A 12,023-nucleotide genomic window follows, 5' to 3' on the forward strand; every position below is an offset into this window, starting at 1 on the left:
CCCTGATGCACAGCCACCTTTCTTGATTTTAATTCCCTGTAAGCCATGTTGTCAGTCGCCCCTCCCTCCTTCCATCAGACAATAGTTTCGTGCCTTTTTTTCAGACAGACGCCATAGCACTGGGATCATGGAGCCCGCTCAGATCACCGCGGCAATTATGAGCACCATGAACACCACGCGCATTATCCTGGAGAGTGTGCAGAGCCAGAACCTGCTAAGGCGAAACCAGGCGAGGAGGCGACTGCAGCACGGCGACAAGAGTGATGAAGAAATAGACATGGACATAGACCTCTCACAAAGTACGGACCCGAGCAATGTGCAAATCATGGTGTTACTGGGGCAGGTTCATGCCATGGAACGCCGATTCTGGGCCTGGGAAACAAGCACAGACTGGTGGGACCACATTGTATTGCAGGGGTGGGACGATTCCCAGAGGCTGTGAAACTTTCGCATGCGTAAGGGCACTTTCATGGAATTTTGTGAGTTGCTTTCCCCTGCCCTGAAGCACCAGAATACCAAGATGAGAGCAGCCCTCACAGTTGAGAAGCGAGTGGCGATAGCCCTGTGGAAGCTTGCAAATCCAGACAGCTACCGGTCAGTTGGGAATCAATTTGGAGTGACCAAATCTACTGTGGGGGCTGCTGTGATCCAAGCAGCCAACGCAAACAAAGAGCTGCTGGTATCAAGGATAGTGACTCTGGGAAACATGCAGGTCATAGTGGATGGCTTTGCTGCAATTCGATTCCCTAACTGTCGTGGGGCGATAGACGGAACCCATATCCCTATCTTGGCACCAGAGCACCAAGCCAGCAAGTACATGAACCGAAAAGGGTACTTTTCAATGCTGCTGCAAGCACTGGTGGACCACAAGGGACGTTTCACTAACATCGTCGGATGGCCGGGAAAGGTACATGATGCTCGTGTCTTCAGGAACTCTGGTCTGTTTCAAAAGCTGGAGGAAGGGACTTTCTTCCCAGACCAGAAAATAACCGTTGGGGATGTTAAAATGCCTATAGTTATCCTTGGGGACCCAGCCTACCCCTTAATGCCATGGCTCATGAAGCCGTACACAGGCAGCCTGGACAGTAGTCAGGACCTGTTCAACTATAGGCTGAGCAAGTGCAGAATATGCATTTGGACTTTTAAAAGCGTGCTGGCGCAGTTTACTGACTCAGATAGACCTCAGTGAAACCAATATTCCCATTGTTATTGCTGCTTGCTGTGCGCTCCACAATATCTGTGAGAGTAAGGGGGAGACATTTATGGCAGGGTGGGGGGCTGAGGCAAATCGCCTGGCCCCTGATTACGCGCAGCCAGACACCAGGACGGTTAGAAGAGTACAGCAGGGCGTGGTGCACATCAGAAAAGCTTTGAAAACCAGTTTTGTGACTGGCCAGGCTACGGCGTGAAACTTCTGTTTGTTTCTCCTTGATGAACCCCCCCAACACCACCACGGTTCACTCTACTTCCCTGTAAGCAAACCACTCTCCCCACCCCCCTTCGATCACCATTTGCAGAGGCAATAAAGTCATTGTTACTTCACATTCATGCATTTTTTATTAATTTGTCACACAAATAGGGGGATAACTGCCAAGATAGCCCGGGAGGGGTGGGGGAGGAGGGAAGCGCTGGGTGGGGTGGGGTAGGAGGGAGGGACAAGGACACACTGCAGTTTAAAACTTTAACACTTATGGAAGGCCAGCCTTCTGTTGCTTGGGCAATCCTCTGGGTGGAGTGGCTGGGTGGCTGGAGGCCCCCCCACCGCGTTCTTGGGCGTCTGGGTGAGGAGGCTATGTAACTTGGGGAGGAGGGCTGGTGGTTACCCAGGGGCTATAGCGGCGGTCTCTGCTCCTGCTGCCTTTCCTGCAGCTCAACCATACGCTGGAGCATATCAGTTTGATGCTCCAGCAGCCGAAGCATCGACTCTTGCCTTCTGTCAGCAAGCTGACACCACCTATTCTCTTCAGCCCACGATTCAGCCCACCACCTTTCCTCTCGTTCATATTGTGCTTTTCTGCACTCTGACATTGTCAGCCTCCACGCATTCTGCTGTGCTCTGTCAGCGTGGGAGGACATCTGGAGCTCCGAGAATATATCATCCTGAGTCCGCCGTTTTCTTCTTCTCATCTTCACTAGCCTCTGCGAAGGAGAAACATTTGCAGCTGGTGGAGGAGAAGAGAGAGGTGGTTAAAAAGACACATTTTAGAGAACAATGGGTACACTCTTTCACGTTAAATTTTGTTGTTCACATTACACAACACATGTGCTTTTGTTACAAGGTCGCATTTTTCCTCTTATATTGAGGGCCTGCCGGTTTGGTGTGAGAGATCACTCATGCAGTGCCAGGCAACAGATTTCGGCTTGCAGGCAGCCATGGTAAGTCACAGTCTTTTGACTTTTTTAACCTTCATAACATGTGGGAATGGTTTCAAACAGCAGTGCCCTCATTTCCCATACCAAGCGGCCGTTGGGTTGGCCATTTAAAATGGGTTTGCAATGTAAAAGGAGGGACTGCGGTTTCCGGGTTAACATGCAGCACTAACCCCCCTCCACCCGCCACCCAATTCTCTGGAGTGATCACTTCACCCCTCCCCCGCCACCGCGTGGCTAACAGCGGGGAACATTTCCGTTTAGCCGAGCAGGAACGGGCACCTCTGAATGTCCCCTTAATAACATCACCCCATTTCAACCAGGTGACGGTGAATGATATCACACTCCTGAGGATAACAAAGAGAGATAAGGAATGGATGTTGTCTGCATGCCAGCAAACACCAGGACCATATGCTGCCACACTTTGTTATGCAATGATTCCAGACTACGTGCTACTGGCCTGCCGTGGTAAAGTGTCCTACCATGGCGGACGGAATAAGGCAGCCCTCCCCAGAAACCTTTTGCAAAGGCTTTGGGAGTACATCAAGGAGAGCTTTCTGGAGATGTCTCTGGAGGATTTCCGCTCCATCCCCATACACGTTAACAGAATTTTCCAGTAGCTGTACTGGCTACGATTGCCAGGGCAAATTAATCATTAAACATGTTTGTTTTAAACCATGTGTAATATTTACAAAGGTACACTCACCAGAGGTGCCTTATGCGCCCTCAGGGTCTGGGAGCACACCTTTGGTGGGTTCGAGGTTTACTGCCTCCAGGGTGAAAAACGTATCCTGGCTGTTGGAGAAACCGGTTTCTCCGCTTCCTTGCTGGGAGCTATCTTCATTGTCTTCATCATCATGTTCCTCGTCCCCCAAAACCGCTTCCGTGTTGCGTGATTCTCCATTGATGGAGTCAAAGCACAGGGTTGGGGTAATGGTGGCTGCACCCCCTAGAATGGCATGCAGCTCAGCATAGAAGCAGCATGTCTGTGGCTCTGCCCTGGACCTTCCATTTGCCTCTCTGGTTTTGTGGTAGGCTTGCCTTAGCGCCTTAATTTTCACGCGGCGCTGCTGTGCGTCCCTGTTATGGCCTCTGTCCTTCATGCCCTTTGAGACTTTTTCTAATGTTTTGGCATTTTGTTTATTGCAACGGAGTTCAGATAGCACTGATTTGTCTCCCCATGTGGCGAGTAGATCCCGTACCTCCCATTTGGTCCATGCTGGAGCTCTTTTGCAATCCTGGGACTCCGTCATGACTACGTGTGCTGATAAGCTCTGCATGGTCACCTGTGTTCCCCATGCTGGGCAAACAGGAAATGAAATTCAAAATTTCGTGGGCCTTTTCCTGTCTACCTGGCCAGTGCATCTGAGTTGAGAGCGCTGTCCAGAGCGGTCACAATGAAGCACTGTGGGATAGCTCCCGGAGGCCAATAACGTCGAATTCCGTCCACACTACCCCAAATCCAACCTGGAAAGGCCGATTTCACCGCTAATCCTCTCGTTGGAGGTGGAGTAAAGAAATTGGTTTAAAGGGCCCGTTAAGTCGGAAAAAAGGGCTTCGTCGTGTGGACGTGTCCAGGCTTAATTCGATTTAACACTGCTAAATTCTACTTAAACTCGTAGTGTAGACCAGGCCTAAATCTAACAGGAGCAGAGGTCCACTCTTGTGCTGTTTAGGTGAACCAAATGGCAAATCTTTTTCTCTCTCTAATCCAAAGCAGTGTTTCACTCCTAGTGCGGCTGCATGTTCCTCAGTCCTCCATCTTATACAATGAGTTGTTTATGACTCTGTGCATATTGCTGAAAAGTTTTCAATCTCCGCTCTTTTTCCGTTTGCCTATCATTATTTGAATATGGTGTCTTTGTGGAGTTTCAGCCACGATGACAAAATTGTTTGCAAATCTGAAATATCAGATTATTGCACAGTAATAGTCCAAAAATAAAGTTCATAGTAGTTTGTGCTGCAGACTTATGGATCAACACTGTGGAATGTATAAATGTTTTTAGTAATGGGCTTATCATGATGCCCTTTCTAAGGTTGCTGAAGACCTTCCTTAGGCAGGAGTAGAAAAACTTGAGTGAGAAATCTTGGGCCATCTCAGATTTTACTGGTGATACTGCTCTTTGCTATTTTAAGATAAATAAAATTAATGCAAATGAGCTTACAGTAAAAAAGGTCCCATTAAACTTCCTGGGGCCATAGGAACAAGGAGCACTTAAAGGCAAAAGTGGTGGCAACAAACTGTAAGTGCTTTATTAATGAAGTGAAGTGGTACTTTGCATTACTATCAAATGGAGAGAGAACTCTGTGATTAACCCTACACTTTCAGTATAAAATTATGAAGTAGCTATCATTTTCCCATGGTTCGTTTCCAACTATATGAGGCAGTATTTGTTAGCCACTCTGGTTCTGCGTTTTTAGCACTCTTCTGTAACTGGGAGCATGTATCTATGTCTTAGTCTAGTGTAGACTAATAGACAATGTATCCCCTTCCAGATGATGATGATTTAAGTAGTGGGGGAAGGGGAGGGGAAATCTCCTGTGTCAAATGGTACTAGTTTATACTAATTCGATTTAAAAATATAAAGAACTGTAGAACAGATTTTATGTAACATGTATAGGACAGGGAAACTGCCAACTTCCATTAGAAGTACTGCTACATAAGTAATTCCAAAACCAGGTTGGGATGTGGGTTACTATAATAATCATAGAACTATCTTTTAATAGGTAAATATCATAAGGTACTTGCCTTTGCCATACAGCACAGGGAAGGGAGTTGGTTACACAATTTCAGAGATTTACATGTGGTATAAAAAGTCACTTCTGTTGCAAACTATTAAAATGACGTTCTATACCAAAACTATGTATGGTACCGTCTTCCTCAACAGCTCTGCTCTCTTTATGCAATAAAAGTCAGAGTTGCTTGCTTGAGTGATAGAAATCTATTTGTACTGCCTTGTGTTCTGGTTGCTCAAGCAGAATCAATGCAAAAAGGACTGAAGTAGATGGCAATGGGGTGGAAAAGGTACCACTGAGGTCCTAATTTGGCCTATAGAACCGATATCATTTGCGGTATGATACACATCACTGGGGAAAGAGCCCAGCTCGATTCACATTCTTGTAAATAATTGGTTTCTCTCTCCAAGATTTCCTGCATTGATACCACTGGTGGTAGGAGTGTAAGAATAGGTATGGTTACCAATGGCCATCAGCATTTTAAGTACTATTTAAACCCTTGTTTAAGCAGGATTAGACTCCTAGACTTTAAGGTCAGAAGGGACCATTCTGATCATCTAGTCTGACCTCCCGCATGATGCAGGCCACAAAGCCGTCCCAACCCTTTCCCTTGACTCTGCTGTTGAAGTCCCCAAATCCTGTGGTTTAGAGACTTCAAGTAGCAGAGAATCCTCCAGCTAGCGACCCCTGCCCCATGCTGCGGAGGAAGGCGAAAAACCTCCAGGGCCTCTGCCAATCTACCCTGGAGGAAAATTCCTTCCCGACCCCAAATATGGCGATCAGTAGAACCCCGAGCATGTAGGCAAGATTCTCCAGCCATACCCTCATTGGCCATTGATACTATTTACCAGCGATGGCACACTGTTCATTTGACTAAAATCACGTTATCCCATTAAACCTTTCCTTCCATAAACTTATCTAGCTTAATCTTAAAACCAGACAGGTCCTTCGCCCCCACCGTTTCCCTTAGAAGGCTGTTCCAATATTTCACCCCTCTGACGGTCTAATTTCAAGCCTAAACTTCCCCACAATGCATTGCTACTTGAATTCCTGTCTACATTACAGCTCCCATCGTTGCTATACCAGTAACTGGACCAGTAGTACCAAATAGTGGGAAATTCTAGCAAAACAGCCTGGTTTTTCTTTTCCCCCTTTGAGCCTAAGTAGAGTTTGTAGGGCTGGCAGTTTGAATGTGTTCTGTTCACAAGCAAAAATTCTCTCTCGAGCAACTGGGAGTCAATAAACATGGAATGTCACAGTGTCATTCTTTGAGTCATGCTTTAGAACAGAACTGACTACAGCCTATTTGGACTATAAATTCTTTGGTGCAAGGACTGCCTTTCCATTTTTTGTGTTTATAATTATGATGTGATAATTGGGCTTATAAATTTATCCTAATTATAAGCTCAATTGTAAAATGTATGTGAAAGTTCATAAGATGCCACAATAACCTATAATAAATATTGATGGGAAAAGGAGACAGAAAAGCTGAATTAGTCTAAACATAAAAAGGCCACAGTGATATGATTCAAGGACTATGTTGAAATCATGCTTGGTAAAAACAGAAGATGTGGAACCGGAAATTAATGAAATAAAATAGTGTCAGATACCAGGCTTAATTGGTGGAGAAAATGAGTGGATGGGATCACTCCCTTTTTGGGTCCTTGAAGGACAGAGGGAAGACCAGACCCAGGCTATTGAAGCAAACTTCACCATCATGACTGCCAGCCCCATGTTTCCTGAGACCCTGGGCTTGTGTCATCCTAATCCTGAGAGAACATCTGACCGGACAGGGCCGGAGAGAGGGTCCAGATAACGTCGCCGGTACCACCTGAGATGAAATGGGATTGGATTTGAACAGCAGCAACAGCTCCGGCCCGTCTTAACTAACTTCTTCTCTCTTACCCAGAAGGACAGTTATTACTATCTTTGATACCATTTAAGAAAAGGTCAAACAAGGGTATTTTCTTTCTGAAACTCTTGCCAGCTAAAGAGAAACGGAACAAAAAATGTTAAAATGAAAACCTTACTTAATACTTTACATTTCAAATGCTTTAACTGTTTTTCCTTCTCTGTATTGTTAAAAGGTTAAACAGATTTTGTTTGCCATGGTACTAAGCAGGCTGAGGTCTCTGTATCCTAAACCCTGGACCTTGTTTAACACTGCTTAAGATTGGACAGTTACTGGGTTATGTTAACTCCTTTGACTCTTTGGGCCCCTTTATTCCATCCAATTTAATATAACAGTGCCTAATGCAATGTGGCTCTGATCTTAGTCTGTTGTCCCTTAGCATTACTTCAATATAAATTATAGATAATAAAAATTGTGCTTTTATGTACAGAACAGCTGAACATCATGCTTCTAGAATGCTGCAATTGGGTATCTACCAAAACAGAATATCTGTATTGTGGGATAATGCAGCCACTAAGAACTGAAGACAAGAAATTTTCCTGATGCAATTGGAATGATGCAAATGTAATTTCTAATGATCAACTTTTCAAAGATGGCCTGCCATGCCATTTCTCACAGCTCAATGAAGCATTTAATTTACAGGGAAAAAACAACATTGGCAGTATTTACAGTTTATGAATATCTTCAAAGTGAGGGTTAGTGTGAATTCCTGCTTGTCACCAGCATTTGACTTTTTGCATTGCCCATGGCTTACTGTGGCATTTTAGTCCGAGTACTTATAATTACTTATTGAAGATCATCAAATATACCACAGCTAAATTAATCTTGGTGTAGAATTTAGCCTTGGAGAGTCAAATAGATATTTACAGCTGGGAGAATATAAACTGAGTAGAAATATTAATAAATTATCACTTGATATCACGCTATAACCAATTCAGCAACATTTCACTTGTAGGAGTTATTAGGCTCCACATAGAATGGAAAAGGCAGGGAGAAAAACAATGATTGTTTGTTAAGAGAAAGAGAGGCGCTCATAAGGAGGATGTTGTAAGAGTCAGTTATGCTGTGGCTTTAGGATAGAATCTCATTTGGAGGGGTGGGGAGTATTTAAGAGGGTGTGTACCCCAAGGAATCTTAAAGAGGCATTCTGGCTACTTAAACCAGATTATCTTCAGGGCTCAATGTGCATACCAGAGCCGTTATTAACAGAGTACATCATGTACTGCTTTTGCCTCCCGCCCCTTTCTGCTCCCTCTGGGTGAATTTAGCACCACTGGTTGCCATAGGCTTGTGTAACCCTTGCACTTTGGGAGTATGAGCATCATGATTGTGTGGTTAGTCCCTGTGCTAAGGAACAGTGGGTTGGGAAAGATTCCTGTCATCCTGTTTTGCTGTCCTGATGGGATTGCAGTTCCATTCTTTCATTTGTCCATAATTTTCAGCATCCGGAAAACATTAATTGCCTGTTTTCTTCTTTCTTTAGTGTTTGTTTTTCTACAAACTGCAGTCCTGTGGACTTTGCCTAAGTAGAGTTAAACCTGAATAAGTGTGGACTTCAGGAGGCACCTGTTTATTATTGTAACCTAATATTTTATTCTCTCTACAAGCAGCACAATAAAATCAAGGGAACCCTCTCCCTTACAAACACAAGACACGCACCCTGACAGAGGAATTTGTTCCTCTTTTGCTGGCCTTGTACAAAAGGCATGGCTGAGGGAAAAGGAAAAGATTTTTTTTTCTGTGCCTCTCAAGGGAACTTGCTGTTGCTCTCCTTTCATTCACATGAATTGAGGAAGTCAAAGTCTGCCTCACCCTCCTTATGTCTAAGGTGCTTTCTCTATAGGCTCTGTGGATTACAGTAAGCTTTTATAATTGACAGCGTAGCATGGGAAGAGGGAAAGCAGTGGGGGAAAAGATATTAAAGCTTCTTACTAGGTCACTGGGACCATCCCTCATAATCAGAGCTGTCCTTCGGAGCTGTGATCCTTCTAGCATCCTTGGAAAGTCATACTCTGCCACTAAATGGAAAACAACAATTCTGCTTTGAGGGATGTACAAGATTACAGTACTTATTGTTTTCAATGTTGTTGTAGCCATATTGGTCCCAGATATTAGAGAGACAAGATGGGTGAGGTAATATCTTTTATTGGACCAACTTCTGTTGGTGAAAGAGACAAGCTTTCAAGCTATACAGAGTTCTTCTTCAGGTCCTGTCACTTTCATTTACCCAGGATCTTACTGATTACTTCAAGGAGAAGTTCATCAAACTTTGGAGACTTAGGAGTCTTGGGTTCAATTTTCTCCTCCACCGCAGATTCCTGAATGACTTTGGGCAAGACCCTTATTCTCACTATGCCTCAGTTCCCTATCTGTATAATGGAGGACATAGCACCCTAACACCTCTAAGAGATGTTCTGAGAATAAATCCATTAAAGATTGTGAGGTACACAGACGCTACTGTGATGGGAGTTATATGTCAGATGGATGGCTGGATACATCCATCATTAGCTCACACCATTCTTTGTACATATTCATATCCAGAATCTTTTTTTTCCTTCAAGAATTCATATGATTTTGCCGAGTGGTGACACCATGTCTGCCAGCCAATGCAGTGGACACATTTCATTTCACAAGGAAATTAGTCATCTGTTCATTCATAGATCATGTTACAGGCAATTTGAGATAAGAATGAAATATGCTGCCTCCTGCTATGAACATGACTATGGGTCTTTGGAAATGCTCTGCTTTGAGTTATATTTTGGTATAGCCAGGAGCTCAGAAGCCTTCAAGTCTGATCCCTTTAAAAGGGGATGTATGTTATAATTATTTTCCAGAGATGGGTCAGTACAGGACCCTTTCATACAAAGCCCCTGAATTTTGATCGTACTGGAGGAGTCTAGGGGGAGGGGAGGAATGGAATCCAAGTCTGAATGAGCCCTAGGTGAGAGTTTGTTTTTTGTTACATCGAAAACCTATTTCTCCCAGTGGTGCGGCGGAGAGGGAAGAATCTGAATTCCCAAACCTTTGGTGATTTGGATGGAATGGAACATTGGCTTTGGACCTGTCTCTGTGATTTTGTTTTGCAAATTCAAAATAGATTTTGTAAAACCAAAGCCTCCTCAACCCATTTCTGTGTTTATTTCTTTGTGGGTTTTTTCCAGAAGATAGCTTGCACCATTCTCTGTCACTTCGGGGTGTGAAAATAATTCTGTCTGCCATAACCCTTTGTTTGAAATCCCTTTTGAGGATACGGAATGCTGTGATCATTCTAAACATAAATATACTGTCTGTATCTGTTCTATGTATACTGAGTGATACACATCATTTGGGAGGAATTTCTTCAAAGACCACAACCTAGTTAATCAGTTTGGGAGCAAAAGGAAATAGTTTGAAGACCATTAAAGGACCGTCACTGTCAGCAGAAATTGAATGGAGAATGTGCCTGTCCCAAATGGGATCATGTGAATCATGTACCAACCAGACTCTTCATATGAATGCACAAACTGTAAGAGCAGAAGACATACTTGAGAACTTAATCCCTTGATCAGCCTTGGAAAGTTCTATTTGCTTATTTGTCTGTGATGTCTTTTTTTTTTTTTTTACCATTAAATACAAAATAATTATCTTTTTCTCTTTTATTATGGTGAAGGACAGTAGAGTAGATATTGTACATGAAATAGTTATGACAGTCTTCAAGGTTAGATTGTATAAGTGATGTGTAATATGAGTGGATTACATAAAATGGCTAGACAATTTAACAGGACTTTTCTAATTCTAAAAACTATGTAGTTAATCAAATAAAATGTTATGTAATTTTTTTTATTGCAGAAATCAATGTCCCCTTTTTTCAGAGTGCATAGATGTGCTTTCCGGATCACATGTCTCGCCAATCAAATAATCACAAAGGCTTCTGTAATATGTCGAGGCCAAATCAATCAGTCTCTAGCTGCAACGTCTGAGTTCAATATTACTATCTATTATTTGAATTACTGTAGTGCCCAGCAGCCCAACTCATGGACCAGGACACCATTATATTAGGTGCCCCAAAGAGCTTACAGTTTATGTATAAGACAAGAGATAAGATGGAGACAGCAAAGGGGAGAGTACAGGGAAACAGTGAGACCATAGAAGATTGTAAAAGCTTCAGTCTCTAGCATTATTTTTGGCTTTATGCTGGTTTTGATGGATTCTGTTAATGTTTAAGGTTTTTTGTGATCTATCTGTAAAAAATCTAGTTTTAGTTTAATGGCATGGAATTAGGAGATCACTACAAGAACAAAGTGGCTGTTTTGCTACCATGCAGAATGAGTACATGGTTCTGATGAATAGAAAACTCTACTCAGGAAAAGTTTATGGTAAGAGGAGTAATAGGGGTTTGCAGGCCTGAATAGAGGTGCAATAGTAATTGTTTGAGGAAGGTGGCACAAAATCTACTTGATTCATACCTGTTTCTTACCAGTGAAACGGGCTCTTTTTTGGAACATTAGCTAGTTTACAGCCTGGATTTTATTATCATGATTCTGATCTCTGACCAGTTTTATACACCAATATAAATTGACTGACTTAAATGGAGTAGCTCTTGATTTACACCATTGTAATGGAGAGGATAATCAGGCCCAGAATCTATTTTCTTGCATAAAATAGGTTTCACATAAATTTTTTTCCACTGTCTCTTTATTGTAGTTTGTTGCATCTAGTGTATCCAGTCCCTTTCTTTCCAGTAACATTGTTTGTTCTTCCACTTTTAGTCTCCTTATATTTGTATTTCTTTGCAGGCCTCATGTTTTTAGAGGAAGTGAGAAAATAATCAAGGAGGTGACTGTTCCTAAAAGTTTCTTAAATTTCCATTCCTTGTCTCTAGTTAAAAATACAAATAAAGAGTGAGTGGGGTAGAAGTACTGGGAGAAATCTTCACCACAGTGGCCTCCATATACAATGGGCTTAGATCATGATTTCTGATATATAGTCAACACGGTCTCTCAGTGTGGTAGTAGGATCAAGTGTA

Source organism: Malaclemys terrapin, chromosome 7, assembly GCF_027887155.1.
Source record: "Malaclemys terrapin pileata isolate rMalTer1 chromosome 7, rMalTer1.hap1, whole genome shotgun sequence".
Taxonomy (NCBI): domain Eukaryota; kingdom Metazoa; phylum Chordata; order Testudines; family Emydidae; genus Malaclemys; species Malaclemys terrapin.